The sequence below is a fragment of the Falco cherrug genome, chromosome 7, assembly GCF_023634085.1.
Source record: "Falco cherrug isolate bFalChe1 chromosome 7, bFalChe1.pri, whole genome shotgun sequence".
Lineage (NCBI taxonomy): Eukaryota > Metazoa > Chordata > Aves > Falconiformes > Falconidae > Falco > Falco cherrug.
This window is the reverse complement of record NC_073703.1, coordinates 37,234,671-37,247,750: the sequence shown is the minus strand read 5'-3', so window position 1 is coordinate 37,247,750 and position 13,080 is coordinate 37,234,671. Positions and strand designations below refer to the sequence as shown.

Below are 13,080 nucleotides of genomic sequence, written 5' to 3'. Positions count from 1 at the left end.
AACTAATGTACAATAAGAGAAACAGATCCAAATGCTGGAGTTGCAGTAGGGTCTAACAGAAACGCTGGGACTGAGGAAGTCCAAATCCATTCCCTGTTAACGTAACAGGAGAGTTATACTCTCATTGTCTCCCTCTGCATTGTCACAAATACCTGGGACAAGTAAATCAGAAAGCTCATGTCTCACTCGCACCAAACAGCAACTGGAGCGACCCCCAGCCCCACACCTATCCATGGGCTGCTGAACCTACCCACGCACAGCTCCACATCATGCTCAAGCCTTGTTTGCTCCAAAGGACTAGCAAGCACATTAGAAGTGGGCCATGCTCTAAGCTTTCTGGTAGCTGTCATCCAACATGCAGGCAGCAGCATGATCAGCACTGCCCCCACTTGTTTCACTGAAGTGAACAAGTTCCTTGAGTTCATCCCTACAGCCCTTGCTGCTATTTCACACTTATCAATAGATCCACCTTCTTAAAAAAAAAAGTCCATTTTCCCAAGGCATTGTGTCAGATGGACAGACTTGTTCCTTAAGGACCTCCAAGGCATAGACAAGACTGATGCCAAAGGGAAGCTCTCTCACGTTGATGGCACCAACACGGGACACAGCATCATCTGCTCTCCATGCCAGTCTCTCCATGCTCAAAGATGTTGGCTCTAGAGACCATTTTTCCCCTGGAAGACTAGTTTGTGCTGTGCACCTAGGATTACCCTTAATAGAGGCAACACTTTCATATACACCAGACCAGCTTCAAGGCTCCCTGCATCAGCAGTTCCCCTTCTAGAAACCCATAGTAAAAGAGAAAACTTTTGCAATCATTTTATTGTTCCCAGCTCTCACCAGCTGATGGCAACCAGTTCAAGGCTGGCTATTACCAGCATGGGCACGATTATGACAGAGGTCTGTGAGATGAGGCAGCTTGTCTGCTCAAGCAACATCTGCACTGAAAATACCAGGAGGCTAGTACAGGTACTTGCCCAACGTGCACCAGGCAAACTAATGAAACTCTTTAATATCCTCCACAAATACCTCAACCAAAGAGACAGACGGCCACTTTTCACTTTTCCGAGCCCTACGCAGAAGGCTCAGAGTAGAACCACCAGCTATACCAGACAACTGCAAAAGGGCAGCTATCTAAAACTCTGCTCTGTGCCATGGGAGCTGGGTTTCCCTTCCTACCTCACTCACTGGCAACTAAATGCTTTCTGGTACCTGGGCAAATTCTACTTACCATCTCCTACAGTGATGACACCATATCAAGACAAGCATGGGTATGACTGCCTGGGAGCTCTCAGCAGAGCATGTGTTCAGCTAGCTGACCTCAGCATGAGAAACCTGGTGAGACAGGCTGGACAGGTCATAGCTGCCTCTTGCATAACCTGTGCCAGGTGACCAGTAAGCCACCCATAAGCCAGGTCACCAATAATTCCATGCTGTCGGTGTGTGTCTTTCCCCCCTTTCCCCACGTATCCCTCACAGACAGTGTCCCTTTCCAGCACCACTGCCAATCCCACAGGATGCACAGAGATTTCTTTCTGCTTCCCTTCCAGTCACCAGGAGCTTCAGCCCCTCTCCACATCAGGGAGATAGCCCCAAGGTTACCAAGTATATTTGTATGTCTCCAGAAGGCTATTGCTCCCCCACTTTCTACTTTTCTACCTCCTCATCTGCTTCTTTGAAGCATGTCTCCATATCTTTTGCCTCTTTTTTAACCATCATTGTAAAGAGAACCGCCCACCCACCACCCTGCAGAGAGTTTCAACTTACATACAACAGGCCCTGGATATCCCATTAACATGGTGCTGTTGCACACCACCTATACTATCAAAATCATAGAATTACTTAGGTTGGACAAGACTTGAAGATCATAAAATTCAACCATTAACCCAGCATTGCCAAGACCACCACTGAATCATGTCCCTAAGCACCACATCTACACCTTTAAATACATCTGTCCTTTAAATACCTGCAAGGATAGTGATGTCACCTCTTCTCTGGGCAGCCTGTGCTGTTGTAGTCAAACTCAGTCAGCCTCACACAGGGCACCAATTGTTGCAGCACAAACAAACTAACAGGCTGCAACAAGGCTTTTAACGTCAGTCAGGTTCTACTGTCCATGCTGTTTCTCCCTCCTCCAGAGGTGAGAACACCCCGCCTCCTCCTCCACACAGCTACAGCTGCACATCATCCATGTCAATCAACCCACTGCCTTCGAGGCAAAGCCACAGCTGCATATTATGAATGCTAATCAACAACCCACTGCCTTCATTCCTCTACACTGTGCCAGTGCTTGACCACTCTTTCGGTGAAGACATTGTCCCTAACATCCAATCTAAAGCTCCCCTGGAGCAACCTAAGGCCATTTCATCTTGTCCTGTTGCTGGTTATGTGGTAGAAGAGACTGACCCCCACCTCGCTACAACCTCCTTCCAGGTAGTTGTAGAGAGCAATAAGGTCCCTCCTGAGCCTCCTTTTCTCCAGGTGAAACAAGCCCAGGTCCCTCAGCTGCTCCTCACAAGACTTGTGCTCCAGACCTGTCGTGGTTTAACCCAGCTGCCAACTGAGCACCGCGCAGCCACTCACCCGCTGACTCCCCCCGGGTCCTACCAGCGGATGGCGAGGGCAGCTGGGGAAAAAAGTAAAACCCGTGGGTTAAGATAAGGACAAATTAATAATTGAAATAGAATATAATAACAATTGGAATGAAAAAGGGCGGAGAGAGAGGAATAAAACCCAAAAGGAAAAAAAAACACAAGTGATGCACAATGCAACTGCTCACGCCCTGCTGACCGATGCCCAGCAGGTCCCCGAGCAGCGACCAGAGGGCACCGGACACTCCCCAGTTTAGACACTGAGCATGACGTCCCGTGGTATGGAATATCCCTTTGGCTAGTTCGGGTCAGCTGCCCTGGCTGTGTCCCCCCTCTGTTTCCCATGCCCCTCCAGCCCTCTCGCTGGCAGGGCCTAAGGAACCACAAAGTCCTTGACTCAGTATAAACATGACTTAGCAACAACTAAAAACATCAGTGTGTTATCAACATTGTTCTCATACTAAATCCAAAACACAGCCTTGTACCAGCTACTAAGAAAAAATCTACGCTGTCCCAACCGAAACCTGGACAAAACCCTTCACCAGCCCCGTTGCCCTTCCCTGGACACGCTCCAGCCCCCCCGTGTCTTTCCTGCGGCGAGGGGCCAAACTGGACACAGGATTCCAGGTGCGGCCTCACCGGTGCCGAGTGCAGGGGGACGGTCACTGCCCCGGCCCTGCTGGCCACACTGTGTCTGACACAAGCCAGGATGCTGTTGGCCGCCTTGGCCACCTGGGCACGGTGCTGGCTCATGTCCAGCCATCACCCAGCACCCTGAGGCCCCTTTCCACCGGGCAGCTTCCCAGCCTCTGCCCCAGCCCGCAGCGCTGCCTGGGGCTGGTGTGACCGTGCAGGACCAGGCACTTAGCATATACAAATACAGTATTTGGCATACAAAAGCCTAAGTGGTAGTAAGCATGAAAAACATAAAGGCAGACTTACGCCCCATCTCCTTCGCAGCTGTGTCCTGAGGAGGGCTGCAGGGTCCCCTGGCAGGGCTGGTGCCTCAGCAGCTGCTCCCCTGCAGTTAAGGCAGGAGCTGGAGAAGGGCCTCACTGCCTGGAGCGCTGAGGACACTGGTGTCAACATGGCGGGGTGTTGCCATGGTGTCAATGAGAGCTGTCAGTCCTTCTCCTAGGAATTTGCTTTCTGCTCCCAGAGCAGCACAGTCTTTCTCACTCGGGAGTAGAAGGTGTCTGCCCAGTTGCCTATAGGCTCAGGCCAGCATCCTCACCAGCCTTAGGTGTTTTTCCTACACCAGGCAAATTCCCTGGTGACAAGGCCTTGTACTTTTGGGCATACACCTCTGCATTTCAGGTCTGTCATGGGGGAAGGCCTGAGCGTGGCCCGGCAGATACCCTCTTGCAGAGGGAAGGTGCAGCCCTGCTGCTCTGGGAACCCAGCAGTGCTGCCTGCAGCCCTGACATCCCAGAGCTGCCCCATGCGATGCCAGCATACACAGCTCTCCAGAAACCCTGGCCATGGAGTAAGGAGGCTGCCAGGCTGTGCCTGGATGGGGCGGGCAGGCTGGCAGAGGGGAAGGCATCCTCCAGTGGGCTGGGGCTGCGAGGCTGTGAGCCGAGAGACCAGGCTGCTGGACAGCAAGAGGGCATGGGAGTAGATGTGTTGGGATAGCACCATCTCAGCCAAATAAACTCCACCTCTGCCTGTCGTGCTAGCTGGTTCCCAGCAATTCTGCCACTCCAAGGGCTGAAGCTCATGTGGGGACATGTACCCTCCCAAACATCACTTTGAGCAGCCACTGGGGATAGTCTGTGTGGGGTGCAAGGAGTCAAACTTGGCATTTCCTTTTTCATTGTGCTTCTGGAGAGGTTCGGGGAGCAAACCCTCCTCTTGGGTTTTGTTTTTAAGGGAATCGGTTCATTCAAAAGAGAGTCTAAAAGCAATCTGGTAAAAGGAAATAGAGCATAAGTCGTCAGTGTAGATTCGTCCTCCCTCCACTGCCCCATCTATAAAATTAAGTCAACATGATCTTCTTGATGAGGAGGAGTGGTTTAAAGGGTTAAAAAGAGGCAGGAAGGTGTTTGAACTCTAAGAGAAAGATTTTAAAACTTTTTTCAAACTTATGAATATGTATTAAGAGGCACAGACAATAATTACATGGCTATTACACCGAGTTATTTAAACATGAGCAGAGTACTTGGCAAATTAACATATAGAACAATACTGCTCTGGTAGTTCAAATGATAATGGGATCCAATAGGAGTTCCCTATCCCTAACTCTTCTGAATCTAAGCAAGGATGATTTAAAAATTGTAAATGTGCAGCAGGTGGCTTCTAATGCAATAAAAAGCATTTCTGCACTCTGAAAAACACGCCTTGAGGATGAGACAACATATAAAAAAATCCTTTAGCTGTGCCCCTTCTCAGCACAGTTTGGGTGATCTGAGGCTGCCCCAGCGGCAGCTGTTTCTTGTGCATCCACCTAAACTAGGAATATACATTTGTCGTATCTTGCATCATTTCCATCTGTGTTCTGCTCCTGTGCCTTTCTTGGCTGCTTCCTCTCATCTGGTCCTGCACCCCACTGCATTTGTGCACACAGAGCAAGTTCCTGGAGCGATGAACTTGCAGAGAACAGGCAATGCTGCCAGGATGCACTAGGAGAAGCGTCTCTGTTCTGGGCAGCTCCTGGGCTTGATCTCAGCAGGCTGCAACAGCGTTTGAGGCAGGCATGCAGGGAGAATAAAGAGAAATGGGCAAGTGAAAAGTAAGAAAGAAGTAAGCAAAAAGGGTCAGCCAGCAGAGACACAGCTGAGCTGAGTCTCCTGAAAATTCCTCAGAAACTTAGAAAAAAGTAAGATTGACAATGCCAAAGGAGCACGTGGGCTCACAGGGACATGCACGTGTGTGTGAAGGGCATGCATAAACATGTGTACCTGTGGGGAGGCTCTGGACACATGATTACACTTGTGTGAACAGCAGTAACCTCCCAGTTCCATTTTAATGCCATGTCAAAAGTAGTGCAGGTGATGAAATACGTGGGTCTGTGTCAGGGAGCTGGCATAACAGAATGAACCTGCACAGGCTCAGTGCAACTCTCCACATTTAAAGAAGGTATTAGGTAGACATCGAGGCAAGTTTAGAAATGCAAGAGACAGAAGCACTAAACTGTTTTCAGCAAAATCGACCCTCGTGTAAAATGCCCGCATCCTGGCCTAAACACTTTGTTATAAGTGATCGAATTCCTAACAGCTGTGGCAAGATGCCTTCACTTGCAAGTGTTACTGGTGGGTAAGCAAAATTATCTTGCTATTGTTGCTACTTATGGCAGCACCCATAACATACTAGCTGCTTTCCAAACAGATCATTCTCCAAAGAGCCTGCTACTACTTTTATGTGCATGTGGATGTAAAATTATTTTCTTTTATAGTACAAGTTACTCACTGTAGTCTTCAAAGATCAAAAAGTGCCACGGTGGGTAAAACTGGAGTTAAACAATCCAAGAACTGTAACTGCATAAGAGATACAAGAGCAACCCGCTTACTGTAAGCACAATTTATCCTCTGGACAATAAGATTTTTAATGTTGAAAAGCATGTTTGACTTTACATTCGTTCTTGAATTCATAAGAAAACACTGAGGTACTCTATGTTTGCACTAAGAATTTTATTTTCTTTTATTACTGTCACAGTTTTTGTGGACAATAAAATCATCAAATACTTCTGGGAATAAAAAGTAATAAGTGAAAGCTTAGAGAATTAGAGAATGATATTTCAGGAATTTTGCCTTAGATAACCAGGTCTTCTATTTTTGTTGGTGCACCTAGAGTATGCATGAGAAAAAACAGTGGTGTTCTTTCAAATAAAAAGAAACATCTTTCTCATTAGGACTGTGTTTATCACGCTTTCAAATGTTCTACAAACCAATGCCCCTATTTGTCATTGTAATTCAATATAATAAAAGCTGTCAAAACTGCTCACTTTGCTTGTGAGAGACAAATTTGCTGAAGTTTTGCAGCATGAGCCAAATAACACAGCACCAGATTCTCCAGCTTTTATTTCACTCTGCTCTAGGCAGTATTCCTACTGGTTTCTGTGCAATTTTTGCCTGAGTAAGGGCTGAAAGTTTCAGTTTAGAACATGAGACTTTTTTAGAAATAAACTGTCACAGAAATCCCGTCTACAAAGTACTTTGGGTGACTGGAATGGTACTGCTTGCGAATTTTATCTCTGAAATGCCAAGCTTATTTCCTACAGATTATTGCAAAATACAGACTAACTACATCCTTGATGAAATTCCCTCGAGGTCCATGAGGTCACCCTCAGGATTAAACACTGCCTGACCTTTTGCATACAGAGCTCAGAAGCACTGTATTTTGATGCCTACTGCGCCTTTGGAGATGTTAGCTTGTTCCACTAAAAACAAAGTTACAGATCTCGTCCCTCATGGGAAGAGCTTTGATGAAGCAACTCTCTGTTATTACCTTGTCCAGAGACTCTCCAGGACCACACTGTGTCCTTCTGGCAATTGACAAAATAGATAAAGCTCAGGGGCAGCCTTGAGTAAGGGCCACATTTTCGATTATTTAAAAAAGATGTTTTGATGCATTAAATAAAGGAAACACGTTGGGAGCTTTGTGTTGGGAATAGGTAAAGTGGCAGGTCATGTGAAAAGCAGCTGGGACAGTGGTTAGGGCAAAGGATTAGAGTCAGCTCCTCTTTTTAGTCTTCTCCACACTACTGACTTGTCCAGAGAGTTGGAGGAGTCTTTTATGTTAAAGTCTACCAACCAGAGTCCTTCATCTAACTCTTCTGCAACTGCCTTTCCACATCTGTGAAAACTGTAGCAGTTTATCATGTCAAAAAACTTTTACACGTTTAGATAAAAGCTACTAACTATTAGCTGTAGTGGCCAGTCAATGCATTTTTTACCTCTTTTTGAACATGTGCCCAAAAATTGTTTGATGAGGATGTGTACTACATCTGTAAATAAACACGTATCTGTGTAGACACAGGGACCTGATAAGGCCAGAGAACATGAAAAACAAGACAAAATCTACCGACAACTGTAGCTCCTCTGACTGCAGCCTTTATGGCAGCTGTGTGGACAGACTCCTCCCTGAGTTTTTACTCAGGCAATTATTCCTAACTTGGCATCCAGAAGTCAGCCCTGGCTTCCAACCTGAAAAAAAAAAAAAAAAAAAAAAGAAGCAGAGAGTTAGGCTAACACACACTAGCCTCCATCAAGCATTCAGGGTATTGTGCATGTGATAAAGGGCTGGATAAAACAGTGGCAAAAGTCTGCTATCTTCCAAGGCTCAGGAAAATAAACCGCAAAGGCAATCCAACAAAGTCCTCTTTGTTCCTGAATAGAACCAACAAAATGAAAGGAATCTGGTGGAAGAGAGAAGGCAAGAAAAGAGGTCTGCTGCAGGGAGCACGTACAGACAGAATTGCGCTTTGCCGGCTCCTCTGACAGAGCAAGTGCATGATTATCACATGAGCCTCACAAAGACTGGAATTAAAGGGGCTGACTCGGCTGTCATATCGCTTAAGCTGCGCTGAGGTCAAAGGAGTTCGGACTAACCGAGGTCAGCCACACATGGCCTGGGAAGTAGGGGTCTCTTTTTGTAAGCAACAGCTTCTCAGGTTGATAAAAATAGATACCTGGAGCCCGTGATGGCTTATAAAGCTGTCCCTTTACACCGGATTCCCACGAAGTGCAGTATGTAATCAATAGCACTCTGAAAAGAACAGAGCCACAATGGAGGCACTCAGGTGGTCTCTAGAAACAAGCGTAAAGGGCAAAACGCACAAGAGAAGTCACCATCTGTGCTACCCTCTAAAAGACCAAGGGAAAAAATCATGTCTGAAATATTAGCACACATTTATGGTAAAATCAAATTGCAAAGAGGTGTCAATGACATGACTGTAGAGAAGCCTGCTACTTGCAGGTCACCACATACCTTCTGTATATTATTTCATGAATCACGTCCCCAACAGAGACTTCTCCTTGCAGATTCCTATGATACCAGGGCTACTGAAGAATGCCCCTGTACTAAAAATAGTACCTATTCTCTCCCATGCCCTCTGTCCTCTTTCAGCTTCTACTTCACATGATTCAGCTCCAAGAGAGGGGCACTGACCTCATCTCACCAGGAATATCAAACATCTCCACTGCTTTGATGAACGTTATGGTGAGAGTGGAAAAAAGGAGAAATGTACACATCAGCTGTGTAGTCATGTGTTGGATGTGTCTGGATACATCCTGAGACTCGTGTTTTTGAAATCCAAACCGACATTCATCTTCTTACATATGCAAACACAGAAAAGCACCTTTTGATTTTTGTTTGGGGGTTTTTTTGTCGTTTTTTTTCTGGGGACTCCAATAGCATTTGCACTGGGTCCATAGAAAAATCCATTAATTTTGTCATAGACATAGAACTATATCATATTTACCATCATCATCACTTCTGTATATAACCAAGCTCAGAATGCTAGTGGGCTTATTGTTCCACAGCATGGAATAAGTAATTGTTTCTGGCCAACAAACTCATACCTTTGTATCCTGGTTTATGAATCAGGATTTTCCATCTGAACATTATTTGTGGCAACAATGCCAAGTTTTTAAAATACCTTCTACAAATAAAGTCTGTGTCCCCTTTATTCCTCAGGTCGTAAGGGGCTTCCTGGTAGACAAATTAGATCTATTGTGACACAGACAGAGTGAACAGAACCAGGTTTTCAAGCATCAGCCTGTCACACCTCTTTGTGGACAGGGGACTCACTAAAACAAATCCTGAGAGCAAGCCAAAGAGGGAAAACTGCAGGACCCCCAGGGGATCTTCACCGATGATAGTGCAGGTTGAATCTGAGAAAACAAGTCCTTGAAGTAAGATCAGTTCTCCTTTATGACCTGTTAATCACTATGTGTTTACCTGTCCTTGAGAAAAGAGCCCCTACTGTGCCTTATCAAACCCAGAGGGATTCCCACTGTCCTCAGGGAGGTCTGGGTCAGAAGTTAAACTGAAAACTCCACATGCTCTGTGCTTCATCATTTTAGACTTTAGACTGGAATTGATGTTCGGTGTCCAGTGCTGTAATAGCAGAGAACCACCGGTTTTTATTCATTTATGTTCTTTTAAACTGTTTCTACTGCATTTTTTCTGCTCTGTTGCAGAGCTTGAGACAGTGCTGGCACTGTGCCCCTTCGGTCAGAATCACCTTACAGGAGGACTTGCTAATGCCTGTTGTTAGTGTGTGTGTGCACGTGTTTAGGCCAGGGGAAGGACAACTGTCTCTCCACTGATGCTGCCTTACGGGGTCTTACAGGAAACATCACAGAGTGAACTGCCAAAGCCAGTAGCTTCTGTGCTAGTGAAGGGAATGGGTAAATCCTCAGATCATGGAATCTGGGCTTTCTGACACAGCTGGCATCCCGGTGGAGAGGAAGACGAGGAGCAGGCACTCCAACCACATACAGCCTGGGCAAAGTGAGGGGTTTGTTCTTAGGGACCTGGAAGGGTTCACTCCTGAACTCCAGGTCACTGAGAAGGCTGTGATCTATCAGACAGTAGGACTATCTGTTGAATGTTCTGCACTGAAAATGTTCCGGGTTTCTCTATAAGGAAGTTTATTCTTATATCTCCAAACTGATGGGGAGTAATGCGGATTCCTCTTTCTGTCTGTTGTCACCAGCTCCTCAACTCGGCACATCTCGCTGGTAACTTACCCACCTATTGCGACAAAGCAGCCTTGGTCTTTCACACCATGTTAAAGAAAATAATTAACAGAGTACTTAAACCAGGCTTGGCTTAACTGCAGATTTCAATTGAGTTCAGTAGTAAAAGGAAACCCTAGTAGTTCTACTTCCCCACAGCTAGCCTTGCTCAATGCCTAGTGTTAAGATAAATTATGTTCTTCAGTGTGTAGGATGAAATACAAGTTGCTATCACAGCAGGATGAGTTTGTCAAACACTGCTTACATTATGCAGCAAACCTTTGTTCCCATAGAAGGAAAGATTTTGAAAGCAGATAACTGAGCTGATCTTGGAGATATATTACTTGAGGCCAGGGTTCATGATCTATGTAGCCTCACTCAGTGCAAAGTATATTGCTTTCTCTAACAGCCCTTAACAGGGACTTCAAAAAAACTGTTTTTTTCTTCTGAATAATATATAATCAAATTCATTTCTACAACTTCATTTTCAGTCATCTGTGTTCATTGTTCTCTTATTCCAAGTATTCTTTGGCATGGTTTAAGAACTACTGAAATATTTAATAGCTATTTAAAAGTAACAGCTATAACTACTTAAACCAGACATAAAGAGAAGACAACTAAACGGGTCATTACCTTTACAAGAAAAGTGTTTATGGAGAAGGATTTAAGAGAAACAAGATTACGGATCCAACTTCTCCGCTAGTCTCTGTGTTGTAAAGGAGAAAGCAGAGTGGGTTTGCAAAGTTTTGTAAAGGAGAAAGCAGAGTGGGTTTGCAAAGTTAAGTATGCGATAAGACTACTCTGAATCTAATAAAATGTTGAAAGTACTGTTAGAGAGAATTTGCAAATTGCTTAGCCCTTGGAAAAGCCAAGCCATTTCTGTGGCTGCTTAGGTAAGGATTCTTGGCTCTAACATCCCAAGTATGATCAACATTTTGATTGTGATGCTTGATTACTAAATGATACTAGTTGTGAACCAGAAAGAATGTATTTTCAATTCAGCTGGAGAAAGAAGGGGGAAAGGTATAAGACAGAGTGTCTCTGTTCCCTTGAGATCTATCCAAGATCTTAAGAAATCAATGGAGATCTTTCTATTGAGTTCACTGTGCTCTGGATCACATCCTTACAGAGCTCGCTTTGTTGTCAAGTCCATTCTTTCTTCCCCTCTCTCTTGCTCAATTTGCTTTCTGCTGTTAGGATCTTTTTCCCAAATATTAATAAATCTGTATAATCTTTGGCCTCTAGCTGAGTCTTTCTTCTATGGCACACTGTTGCACTGTATGCATGACTGCATGGTTGAGGGTTGCTCTGGAAATTACTCATAAAAATGAACTGCCTGGTAATACCACAATTGTCAATATGTGTAGGTTGCAGCATTCCCCCTGTGGGCCATTGTAGCAGATCATAAAACCTCATTTCCAGGAAAGTTTCAAAACTTTTATTTTCTAAGGAACATTAATTATCAGAGTCCAGATGACCTGTCCCATTTCTCCATCCACTTCCTCTCTTTTTTTCCTCATCACGTGGTAGTTTGAAGGCAACTGGCAACAGATCACATGTCTGGCTCCTGGTTTTATGCCCTAGTTTCATATCAACGTCAGCTGAAGTGTTTAAAAACAGCAAGACTCAAAAGCCTAATGCCCAAACCAATGTTTGTATGTGACCATTTCCCCATTGTTAAACTTTTGTAACAACAGCTAATTTACAAGTTTGACACTTATGCAGACATATGCTTTGGCATTCTACAGGCTTCCTGAGACTCATGCCCTCCAGCGCTGCTTGTTGACCTCTCCTTCAAACACATTGGCTTTGAGGGATCATCACAATGGCCAAACCACTCTGGACCTACATGGTTGTGAAAACTCCAGTCATGCCCCCATCAGAGTTTACAGTGATGCATTTTTTCACTGACAAATTATATTCTGTTGACACCATAACTTTTTGCAGGTACTTACCAGTTCTTATGAAGCTCTTACCTGGGATAGATTCTCATGCCTAGGATGAGACTTGAAATACATCAAAGAGCAAGAAAACTGTCACCCCTCCCAGATAATCATCCTATCATCAAGGCACTGACTGGTGGCACAGAAGTCCAGATTTCAAGTTTCTGTTCTGCAAGATGTCTGAACGTCAGAATCCTGCATCCCAGGCAAGCTTTCAGGCTACCAAACTATCAGTTATTCTGAAGAACAGCCTCCTCCGTCTCTCCTGTTGGACCTGTTTCTCTTTGTATAAATAATTAAACATTAATTGGAGCAAGGACTTGAACTCAGACTGCCCATTGGACTATTGCATTGGTCTTTCTCCAGGCCAGTGAATAGGTAACTACTTGTACAAACTTGGTAAGTTGCAGAGCAACAGAGGTAGCTGAGGGGGGGGTCCCAAAAACTCAAGAAAAAAAACCCGAAGACTTACAGTAAAGTTATTTAGTAGACTATAAAAACCTGTTTTTCAGTCCTTGACCTAAATAAGGCAGAACAATGACTACTAGCTGTTCCAGGGGAGGCTTTGTCAAATCATCTGCAAAGGTCATGCTTCCATCAAATGTTGAAAAGAGAGAATATTTAAAAGTCGTACTTTTTTTTCTGAAGTGAAAAAAAAAAAGTCCTGTACCTAAACAATTCTTCAAGTTTCTGAAACCTCTGCCCCAGACATGATAAAGGACCTCACTGTTCCCGTTCTGAGTGGAGTGATTTGTTCCTCTGATGCTCTTCACAGCTTTGCGGGCATTTTTCAAATGAAGGCTTAAGTCTATTACTTACATACTATCTTCATATGACAAACAGGACATTTAGTCATATTTAGTC

At 44.8% G+C, this 13,080-nt stretch overlaps 2 long non-coding RNA genes across 2 annotated transcripts in view; one reads left to right on the top strand and one right to left on the bottom strand.

The window, feature by feature from the left end:
- The window catches only part of LOC129736508 (uncharacterized), a 50,002-nt gene extending 37,455 nt beyond the window's left edge, over positions 1 to 12,547 (top strand). The window contains exon 3 of the long non-coding RNA XR_008733219.1: positions 12,022 to 12,547. This is a non-coding gene — a long non-coding RNA (uncharacterized LOC129736508). The remainder of the gene's footprint in view (positions 1 to 12,021) is intronic.
- Positions 6,206 to 12,025, bottom strand: LOC114015510 (uncharacterized). Its single transcript, XR_003559490.2, has 2 exons — positions 8,221 to 12,025; positions 6,206 to 7,735 (listed from the first exon to the last, which is right to left on the bottom strand). It is a non-coding gene; the product is annotated as an uncharacterized LOC114015510 (long non-coding RNA).
- Positions 12,548 to 13,080: the final 533 nt, after the last annotated feature.